The sequence below is a fragment of the Triticum urartu genome, chromosome 3 (assembly GCF_003073215.2).
Source record: "Triticum urartu cultivar G1812 chromosome 3, Tu2.1, whole genome shotgun sequence".
In the NCBI taxonomy this organism is placed as follows: Eukaryota; Viridiplantae; Streptophyta; class Magnoliopsida; order Poales; family Poaceae; genus Triticum; species Triticum urartu.
In genome coordinates this window covers 668,170,013-668,182,193 of record NC_053024.1, presented here as the reverse complement: position 1 = coordinate 668,182,193, position 12,181 = coordinate 668,170,013, and the positions used below count along the sequence as shown (strand labels likewise).

General features: G+C 45.6%; 1 pseudogene; it reads right to left on the bottom strand.

The window, feature by feature from the left end:
• Positions 1-12,181, bottom strand: part of LOC125549039 — a 46,131-nt pseudogene that overhangs the window by 16,156 nt on the left and 17,794 nt on the right.

Here is a 12,181-nt window from a genome sequence, read left to right as displayed (position 1 = left end):
GGTTACAACCAACTCAGCAGGAGATAAACAACATGAGTATATATAGGTAGAAGGTGATAAGGCAGGAGTAAACGTCGATTTCTTGTACACAACACTACATAAGTTACATGCTTATCCATTTGCATATTTCTACTTATCTATACTATATGTGCAATAATATAAAATGGGATTCCATATATGGTATATTGAAGTCGCATCAGACATCACAATTTTTATGTGCTAATTTTCAGCATTAACTGGGTGTTATAACCTTAACTTTGAGCATTAGTATGATTTCATACACACTTGTTAGCAACATGAGAAGCTTTCAATTTAACTTGATTTTGAATAAAAATTTGCTAAAACAAAAGTATCATGATACATCGGATCGTTTACAGTGAAAAGTAAATGGTCATGACATGTAAATAATTGCACACAAGACATCATACTGTAAATACTCACCATATATGTATGGTGCTAAAACATCTATGGACGTACCTCATTAAGCACTTTAAATGCAATTTTTAGAAATACCCATTTTTAATTACACTGTTGGAGGTGCAGAAATTCTACAAGGAATACCAATAGCCCAGTATATAAAACACCAAACAAACATACAGTCGCCAAACCTGAGTTCTAGAGACCCAAGACATCTAAAAATACAAATACCAAAATGTGTATAAAAAAGTGGTGCACGGGTACAAAGGAACCCTACATTTTCTATGCTGGTGACTAGATTAATAAGCATAGCCGTTTGGTTGTATAGTAGAGGTACAAAGGAACCCTACATTTCCATGTCACAGGTGTGATTGCCCGATATGCTTCATACCATGAAAACATAAGCAATCCTCATCTATGGGTAACTATATGTTCTAACAATAACTAGGTTGAAAGTGGCATTGTATCTTATTTATTTGATGCCACTGAATAATGCAGTCAAGATGGTATGAATGCTTGTAGGGAAGTGCAACCAAGGATTCACCTTTCTCAAAATTCCTGCGAAAAATTACACATCTACCAACAATAATTACATGTTAGCATGCCACTTTAATAATATATATTATTGTAAGGCTATGAAACTGAAAAGTATTTGAACGTACTGTTCTGTCTTGCCATATTGCATATCTTTTGTGTTGTAAGTTACTAAAGCTAAGGAAGAAAGTGTATCAGTAGAGAGACATCTACTTTCTGTACTAACCACTTAACCCAATGCAACTAATTCCTGAAATCATGATTAAAAGTCTAGAACCATTAGCATTGCATCTTGGAACTTCAGATGTAAGCCCGCGCACCAAAGGGAATAAAGCAAAAATAACTTGGATCATAAGAGTACTCATCTAGATAAACCTTGCCATGAATCATGTATTTCTTCAGTAACATGCCGATTTGTAAATGTGAGGTACTCTGTCAAATTTGGCTGGTTAGTAAGCAAAAACACGATACCACAATTTGAACAAAGATAAAGTTCTCCATGCATAAATTAGACGAATTGGAGGTGCATGCCACAATCCCTGGAGAAAACATGGCAGGAGGTAAATGTTACCACTTATAGCATACTATCTACATCATAAGTTGCTTTTGGCTTTGATTGCTATATTTTGGCTTTGATTGTTATATCAGAGAATAATTTAGCTCTACCAAGGAATTATGCCATTGCTTCATTTAAAATAAATAAGTACTCCTACTTCACTATATGTCACACGCATTAACAAAATAAGCGTTGTTGTCGGTCCAAGGTCATTTAATCAAAACTTGAGTGCTCCCAACTTCCGACTTCAAATAAAAAATTAAATCCATCCAAGAAAAGGAAACATAAATCACTACCTGCACAGCGTTTATGTGATAATCAACATGCTCCTCTGCCCACCCTACAAAGCAAAAGTAAAGCTGCACATCAGCAACCCACGCGAAATGTGAAATGAGCTGAAAAACAAAACATACTCACAATCGCTGATCCCAGCGAGGGGCATAATCCATGTGATAACCTGTACTCTGTAGGGTCTAGTGCTGGCTCCATGTCCTGCACCTCCCCATCCTAATCGAACCCCTCCTCTCCAAAGCCTCGGAGAGCTCGTCCTCGCCTTCATCCTCGCAGGTAGCCCTCACCCTCAGCCTTGAGTGTAACGCCCATGATGCGGCTATATCTCCCACGTGTCGGGGCACGACTTAGAGGCATAACCGCATTGTGGTTTTGTCGCAAGAAGGGTCATCTTCACACAATCCCATGTAATGAACAAGAAAGGCATAAATAGAGTTGGCTTACAGTCACCACGTCACACAAATATCAAATAATTCATACATCATTCAAAGTACACACATAGTCTGACTACGGACAAATCCAAATGAAAAGATGATAAACCCAACTGCTAGATCCTCGATCGTCCCAACTGGGCACCACTACTGATCATCGGGAAAAGAAACGTAGTAACGACTAAGGTCCTCGTTTAACTCCCACTTGAGTTTGATAGCATCACCTGCACTGGTATCATCGGCACCTGCAACTGTTTTGGTAGTATCTGTGAGTCACGAGGACTAAACAATCTCAAAACCCGCGAGATCAAGACTATTTAAGCTTATAGGTAGGATAAGGTAATAAGGTGGAGTTGCAGCAAGCGCTAAGCAAATATGATGGCTAACATACGAGTACAAGAGTAAGATGAGAAACTATGCAACGGACGTGAAGCTAGAAGTGATCAAGAAGTGATGTTGAACTACTTACATTCAAACATAACCCAAACCGTGTTCACTTCCCGGACTCCGCCGAAAAAATACCATCACGACTACACACGCGGTTGATTCATTTTAATTAAGGCAAGTGTCAAGTTTTCTACAACCGGATATTAACAAATTCCCATCTGCCACATAACCGTGGGCACGGCTCTCGAAAGTTTATACCCTGCAGGGGTGTCCCAACTTAGCCCATCACAAGCTCCCACGATCAACGAAGGATATTCCTTCTCCTGAAAAGACCCGATCAGTCTCAGAATCCTGGTTACAAGACATTTCGACAATGGTAAAACAAGACCAGCAAGACCGCCCGATGTGCCGATAAATCCCGATAGGAGTCACACATATCTCATTCTCAGGGCACACCGGATGGGCCAGACATCGGGTTAGCTGAGACCCTGGTTGCCCAGGGGGCGCCGGACATCGCCCAAGTTGGACCAGCACTCAGAGGAACACTGGCCCAGTGGGTTAAATAAAGATGACCCTCGGGTTTGGAACTCCTTAGGGAAAAGTTTAGGTTGTTGTTAGGCAAAATGTTAAAACCAAGGTTGGGCCTTGCTGGAGGAGTTTTATTCAAAGCGAACTGTTAAGGGGGTCCCATAACCCCAACCACATAAGTAACGCAAAAATCAAGGAACATAACACCGGTATGAAGGAAACTAGGGCGGCAAGAGTGGAACAAAACACTGAGCAAAAGGCCAAGCCTTCCACCCTTTGCCAAGTATATAGATGCATTAATTAAAATAAGAGATATTGTGATATCCCAACATATCCATGTTCCAACATGGAACAACCTGCAAGGCACCTACAACTAGCAACGCTATAAGAGGGGCTTAGCAAAAGCGGTAACTTAGCCAAACAACGGTTTGCTAGGAAGGTGGGTTAAAGGCTTGACATGGTAATATGGGAGGCATGATAAACAAGTGGTAGGTAGCGCGACATGGCAATAGAATGAACAACTAGCAAGCAAAGATAGAAGTAATATCGAGGGTAATGGTCATCTTGCCTGCAGAGTTCTCAGAGTTGTCGAAAGCTTGCTCCTTGTTAGTGTACTCAACAGGTACCTCGTTCACGAACTCGTCTCCCGGCTCTACCCAAAGCAAGAACACAAGCAATGGAACAACAATCAATCACGGTGCAATGCACAAGCAACATGATGCAAGACATGACATGGAATGCAAGGTATGATGTGCAATGCATATGGGTACTCCGGAAGGAAAAGGATGATCAAGGCATCAACTTGGCAAACCAAGTATGCTGCTGGAAAGATGAGGTGATTTCGGTCAAAATCGATATAAGGATCACCGGAAATAGATGCATGGTTTGCAAATGACAAGCAAAACAAGAATGATACAAATCTACGCTTAACAGCATCATAGCACTTAAGATGCAACAAGAAACTATGCTACAACACTCCAACATAGTAACAAAGCACATGGCATTAAAGTACATGTGAAGCTCTACAAATCATGAACACTGAGCTCCTGCTAGAACTCACTAGAACAAGCTTAAAATGGCATGGCAAAAATGCAAATGATAACAGCTTCACGGACTTGGAGAAAATACTAAACATGTCAAAAAAGCATCAGGTAGCAATGTTTAGAGCTAGCAAACAACATGCTACAGGAACATATCATGGCAAACAAAGGCATGGCATGCTAGTACTAAAGGCATAGAACAAAACTTCCTTACTGAACTTTAACCAAAGATGCATGGACAAGATGGTAGCATCAATGCAAACATGGCGAATGGTATGATCAGTTTCAGACTTGGAAGAAAAACAAAGCATGGCAGAAACAGATTCATGATGGCAACTTTGCAAGCTCATGCCACTCACCACAAAGCATTTCATTGTATAACAAGGTAACCAACAGTAAGTAGACATATTCATGAAGCTAAGCATGGCAAGAGCAAGTTCATAGGGTACTTGTATCACTAGCAAAACACATGGAAAAACTGAACCTCATGTTACCAATCTGCTAGCAACAATATTTAGCAAAAGTAGAGCATGGTAATGACAAGTTATAGTACTCCATAATTGCAACCAGAGGCATAAATGGATAGAGCATAATCATATCTTCAAAACAGTCTTACTGAACTACCTCAAAATGTGCATGGATCTACTGGTAGCAACAAGTTTACATAGCATCAAAATATAACAGAAAAAAGACTTAGCAAAATCACTAAGTGTCTGAAATCAGCAACATCACAGCATAGCTAACTTTGCATGCTTGTGCTAGTCACCACAGAGCTCATAAAACTACAAGGCTTGCACCATTGTAAATATGGCATGATGGATCTGATAAAACATGTAGACATCATGCTCATAGCATGCACACACAAAATGCAACGAAAATGACAAATCAGCAAGTTATGTTGAATTCCAGCAGACAACATCATATAGCACTTTTGCAACGAATGTTAGGGCATCAATATGGACATTAACATGCATGAAAATGACACTAACATGAATAGCATCATGAGATGAACATTTTGATATATCATATGCACAAAACGGAGCTATGAGCATGGAGATATGGCATGATGAACATGGGCACATGATGCAAGATTTTCAGGACTTGGAATTATATTCGACCTCTAGATCTAGGGTTTCGGCGCGGAAACCGAGGCGAGGCCGGAGCAGCTCGCCGAAGCTGCAGGGGAGGCGGCGACCGGAGCTCGTAGAGGCCGCCAGCGAGGTGGAGGTCGTCGGATCCGGCATCGGGCGGCGCGGATCTGGTGGTGGCGCGGCAGATCCAGCCGGTCGGCAATGGTGGAGGAAGGCGGCGAGGCAAGGACTTGGCGGCGGCGTCTCGCCGCGGACGATGGCGGAGACGGCGAAGGATGGCGGCACCGGCGGGAAGGGAGCGGGCGGCGGCAGAATCGGGCGGGGGCGCGGGCCAAGCAGGCCGGAGGGGGCGGCTGCGGGCCTCGCCGGGCCAAGGCGGCGATGGGAGCGAGGCGAAACATGTCGGCTCGTGAGTGGTGCGAGGCGCGGCGGCGGACGCCTCCGACGCCGTCCAAACGTGTCCGACGCGGAGAGGGGAGGTGGCTAGGGTTTGGATCCGAGATTTTGGACGGGGAAGGCATATTTATAGGTAGGGGGGCTAGGAGTGTCTAAATGAGGTGCGGTTTTCGCCCACACGATCGTGATCCAACAACGGAGAGCATGGAGGGGGTTTAGATAGGTTAGTGGGCTGTTTTGGAGGGTTGTTGGGCTGCAACAAGAGAGGGGCTTTTATGGTTACCCGGTTAACCGTTGGGGCATCAAACGACCTCCAAATGGAACGAAATTTGAAAGGCGGCCTACGGGTGACGTACCAAGGCCACTCGACAAATCTCGGCCCATTCCGAGAATGTTTTTCTCCCGCGGGTGCAATGGGTGCATGTGGGAGTGTCGGATCGCGAAACGGACAACGGGGAAAATGACCAGATGCATGAGACGAACTCGAATAGAAAAGAGATGCACATGATGCCATGAAATGAGATGCATGACATGAACAAAATGCAAAAGGAAAGACAAAAACCCAACCACGGAGGGAATATCATATCACATAGCCGGAAATGGCAAGAGTTGGAGTTACAAATATGGAAAGTTACATCCGGGGCGTTACATTGAGATCATCATCCCCATCACCATGGACACCGCCCATGTGCTCCTAGAGGTGGGCGCGGTGGTGGTGCTCTAGCTCCTCATCATGCTCATGCTCGTAGCTCCCCTCCTCTGAGCTCCCATAATCCCTGCACTCGCCGGCTCCATTCATCCGCAACATCATGTACACCCTCTCTTGCATCTATCCAAAAGGGATGTTATATGTTGGTCACACCCTAAAAAAATTAGAACATCGGGATATCAGTCGCACACCTCGGAACCCTAGGGATGGGGACGGGACAGCCAGGGCCGCGAGATCTAGCCAACTTGATGCTCCTGGATTTCGGTGTGGACCTGGCTGAGGGCCGTAAACGAGTGCCGCGCCGCGCATCGCCGTCGGCCTCGACCGTCACAGCGGCTTCCTCCGGAAGCGTCGGTCGACGGGTGCTGATTCTGGTTGGGGTTGCGGTCGGCGCCGGGCCTCTCGCCGCTTGTAACGCCCTCGATGCGGCTATATCTCCTATGTGTCGAAGCACGACTTAGAGGCATAATCGCATTGAAAGCAATGTCGCAAGTGAGGTAATCTTCACAACAACCCATGTAAATAAATAAAGGGGAAAGGTACATAGTTGGCTTACACTCGCCATGTCACACAAATACATAAATAAGTCATTACATTCATCCAATACACTCAGGGCCCGACTACGGTACCAAAATAAAGATCAACCCCCAAATGCGACAAATCCCCGATTACCCCAACTGGGCACCACTACTGATCATCTGGGAAAGACACATAATAACGACGAGAGTCTTCATCGAACTCCCACTTGAGCTCGGTCATATCATCTGGAGCGACATCATCGGTCCCTGCATCTGGTTTTGGAAGTAATCTGTGAGTCACGGGGACTCAGCAATCTCACACCCTCGCGATCAATACTATTTAAGCTTATAGGTAAGGTAAGGTATGATGTGGAGCTGCAGCAAGCGACTAGCATATATGGTGGCTAACAAGCGCAAATGAGAGCGAGAAGAGAAGGAAAAAGCACGGTCGAACAACTATGATCAAGATGTGATCCTAGAACAACCTACGTCAAGCATTACTCCAACACTGTGTTCACTTCCCGGACTCCGCCGAGAAGAGACCATCACGGTTACACACGCGGTGGATGCATTTTAATTAAGTTAAGTTTCATGTTATCTACAACCTGACATTAACAAATTCCCATCTGCCCATAACCGCGGGCACGGCTTTCGAAAGTTCAAATCCCTGCAGGGGAGTCCCAACTTAGCCCATCACAAGCTCTCACGGTCAACGAAGGATATACCTTCTCCCAAGACAAACCGATCAGACTCGGCATCCCGGTTACAAGACATCCTCGACAATGGTAAAACAAGTCCAGCAACACCGCGCGAATGTGTCGACAAATCCCGATAGGAGCTGCACATATCTCGTTCTCAGGGCACACTCAGATGAGACTAGCTACAAGTAAAACCAACCCTCAAGTTTCCCCGAGGTGGCCCCGCAGGCAGCTCAGTCGGACCAACACTCAGAGGAGGACTGGCCCAGGGGGGTTTAAATAAAGATGACCCTCGGGCTCCGGAAACCCAAGGGAAAAAGAGGCTAGGTGGTGGTTGGGCATTGCTGGAGGAGTTTTATTCAAGGCGAAATGTCAAGGGGTTCCCATTATAACCCAATCGTGTAAGGAACGCAAAATCCGGGAACATAACATCGATATGACGGAAACTAGGGCGGCAAGAGTGGAACAAAACACCAGGCATAAGGCCGAGCCTTCCACCCTTTACCAAGTATATAGGTGCATTAAGATAAACAAGATAATGTTATGATATCCCAACAAATAAACATGTTCCAACAAGGAACGATCTCCAATCTTCACCTGCAACTAGCAACGCTATAAGAGGGGCTGAGCAAAGAGGTAACATAGCCAAACAACGGTTTGCTAGGACATGGTGGGTTAGAGGTTTGACATGGCAATTTGGGAGGCATGATAAGCAAGTGGTAGGTATCGTAGCATAGGAATAGCAAAAGAGCGAGCATCTAGCAAGCAAAGATAGAAGTGATTTCGAGGGTATGGTCATCTTGCCTGCAAAGTTTTCAGAGTTGCCTTGATCCTCGTAAGCAAACTCAACGGGCTCCTCATTCACGAACGCGTCTCCCGGCTCTACCCAAACAAGAACACCAAGCAAAAGGAGCACAATCAACCACGTGCAATGCTCAAGCAACATGATGCCAACATGGTATGATATGCGAGATGCGGTATGTGATGCATATGCAAGATTTGCAAAGGAATGATTGAACCTGGCCTCAACTTGGAAATCCAAGAGTGCCACTGGAAAGGTGAGATGATTTCGGTCGAAATCGATATAAAGATCACCGGAATCGGATGCACGGTTTGGAAACGGCAAGCAAAACAAAAATGGCACCCTGCGATAATCAGCAAGTGACCATCTAAATGCATCAAGATAAATATGCTACAACACTCAAACATGATAACAAAATACATGGCAGGGATCCACTCATGATGCTTGACAAAAGATGAACACTGAGCTACGGCTAATTCATCCATTAACAGGTTCAAACAAGCATGGCAAAAGTGCAAAAGATTACTGATTTCAGACTTAGTGAAATTAACAACAAATCAGGAATTTATCATCAGGAATCAATCTTTAGAGCACGAAAACTACAAGTTACAGGAACATATAATGGCAAATCAAGGCATGTCATGAAGCTACTCTAAGCATATAACAAAAGTCCCTGAGTGACCTTGAGCCAAAAGGGATCAGAAAATACAATTGCAAGCATGTGAACATAGCAAAAACATAAACAGATTCAGACTTGGTGAAAAACTGGAGCATGGAAAACAGATTAACAAGTAGGCATGTTTACGAGCTCGATGCACTCACTACAGAGCATGGCATGACAAACTAAGCATACACCCATCAAGAAGACATGGCATAGAAGCTAGAAATGGCAAGAACAACATCATAGAATGCACGGATCAATAACAACAAGCTCGGCAAAATCGCTAAACAGGTTAACAATCTGCCAGGAACATTTTATAGCAAAAGTAGAGCTTGATTGACTCAAGCTAGGGTGCTCCATAATTTCAAACAAAGACATGGATGGATAGAGCACAACAATATTAACAAAACATCCTTACTGATCATCCTCAAAAGAGGCACGGATCACTAGGAAATAACATGAACATATGGCATAAAAACAATATCAGGACAAGGACTTAGTGAAATTCTAAGTCCCTGAAATCAGCATCATTGAGTAGGCTACTTTGCATGCTTGTGCTAGTCACCATAAAGATCACAAAAATACATGGCGACACCCCTGTAAAGATGGCATGGCATTCTACAAAACACATGTAGAGCTCAGGATCATAGCATGCACACATTAATCATGGCAAAAATGACAAAAGGCCATTTGCTGAAACAGATCTGAAATATTCCTCACATAGCCCTCTTCCAACAGCATTTCGGGTATCAAGATGAAATGATGTACTCGTCAAGACGAACATTTTGATATGCTACACACACGAATCGGAGCTACGGATGCAGAGTTATGGCATGTCAAACTATGCAAAAATAATAATAGGAGGAGAGGGAAAAGTCAACCCTCAAGAACAGATCTAGGGTTCCTGTAGCTTCACGCAATCCGAGGATCGCCGGCGAGGTTGCAGCGGCTCCGGCGAGGAAGGAGATGCGACGGGGAGGCGAGGGAGAGGCTGATCCGGGCTCTCCTCACCGAATCCGGGCGGCGGCGCTGACGAGGGCGGCGCGCGGCGGGGAGGGCCGGCCGGTGGTGCGGCGAGCTCCGCAGGGCGGCACGGCGAGCTCCGGCCACCGGAGCTGGGCGGCGCGGCGGAGGAACAGGCGCGGGCGGCGGCGCGAGGTCGGGGATGAAGGGGCGCGGCGCGGGCGCCTCTGGCCCAGGCGCGGCGCGGGCGGCGGCGGGAGGCGGCGAAGTGGGGCTCGTGCGCCACGTGGCGGCTCGGGACTGGCGGCGTGATTGTGTCCGGCACGTCCGGACGTGTCCGGCGCTGAGGACGAATGGACTAGGGTTAGGGTAGGATTTGACCTGGAATTTTCGGGGGAGATCTAGTTTTATAGGTATAGGAGCTAGGAAGCTCCAAATGAGGTGCGGTTTGCAGCCACGCGATCATGATCGAACGCTCTAGATGATAGAAGGGGTTTTGCTGGGTTTTGGGCCACTTTGGAGAGGTGTTGGGCTGCAACACACACGAGGCCTTTTCGGTCCCTCGGTTAACCGTTATAGTATCAAACGAAGTCCAAATGGCACGAAACTTGACAGGCGGTCTACCGATAGTAAACCAAGGCCGCATGACAAGTCTCGGTCCAATCCGAAAACGTTTAACACCCACACACGAAAAGAGGTAGAAAGGGACACCGGAGGACATAGGAGCGCCGGAATGCAAAACGGACAACGGGGAAAAAGCTCGGATGCATGAGACGAACACGTATGCAAATGTAATGCACATGATGACATGATATGAGATGCATGACAAAGACAAAACACACGAAGACAAAACCCCAAAAACGAGGAAATAAAATAACTTAGTGCCGAAAACGGCAAGAGTTGGAGTACAAATAAGGTAAATTACAGCTGGGGTGTTACACCGCTGCTGCTCCCTTTTGAATCCTCCTTGGGCGCGATAGTGCGGTGCGGGGTGAAAGGGATCTGGTATATATATACTCCCTCCGTTTCTAAATATAGGTGTGTCAGATCAGAGTTCTAGAAACCTAGTAATTCATTTCTTATCATCATCTGGTTTGATCGATAAGGCTAAATAGACACATAGAATTTTCACAGGTGCAACAAAATTTTGATAAGTTAACATGTTAAAAAGGTCTATCAAAGCCAAATGTCTTGAGTGCCAGTAAGACAAAATGATTTACCTGAAAGCTGAGCCAAGAGAAGTGTCTAGATCAATTTGTCCATTCCAAGAAACACCATAGTGACATGCTTGGCTGCAACCATAAAGAAACCATGAAATATCATATTTAACTAGTCCAACAGGTATGGCCATGGAGTTGAGTACATTTTTCTCTGCAAAAGAACAATTTAACCTAGGTATATTTCATTGTTCAAAACCCAGCGTTTACCCTTAAACAAGGATGCTGCTACATAACACAACATGGAGGTATACATGGGGAGTATACTACAGGTCACCAGCACAACCTGGGTACATATGGTACACCCTTTTTATTTTTTGCGTGTGGAACCACCACTGTACTTCCTAAGACCAGAAGTGCCCAAAGCCCGGCCCACCGCAAGCCATCCCGATGAGTTTGTTTGTCCCTCGAGCCCTGGGCAACATCCCCTCCAACAAGCTGCCACGCTGGTCTCCTACAGGTCGTGTGTGTCGTCTCATCTCCACGGCCTACCCATTCAATCTTATGCCTACAGCTTCCAAATCCTCCCCGCAGCCACCACTGTCCTGGATTAATGTTCCATTACACTGTGCCGTGTTAAGAAAATCTTTGGAATGGATGCTCATTAATTGGGAGCACTTACTGTTGGCCAGCTATGGAAGGAGAGGGATAGAGATAGACGATCGAGGAGCGTTACCGTCTTCGTGCTCCACGAAAGGAAGGTGGGCGGGGAGGAAAGGACAGAAGTCAGAAGCATATGTGGCATCATCAGACTGGAACTACTTGGAGAAGTTCCGTTGTAGTTGAGGCTGGATCCAATTCATAGCATACCTTCGGGGAGTTCTGGATATGAAATGGCACCTAGTGCGAAAACTGCATCATTTACTCCCTCGGAATCCTCCTGCTCTTTGCTGGGCCAGAAAGTGGCTTCAACACAGACACAAAACCAGGTATTTTCACAAC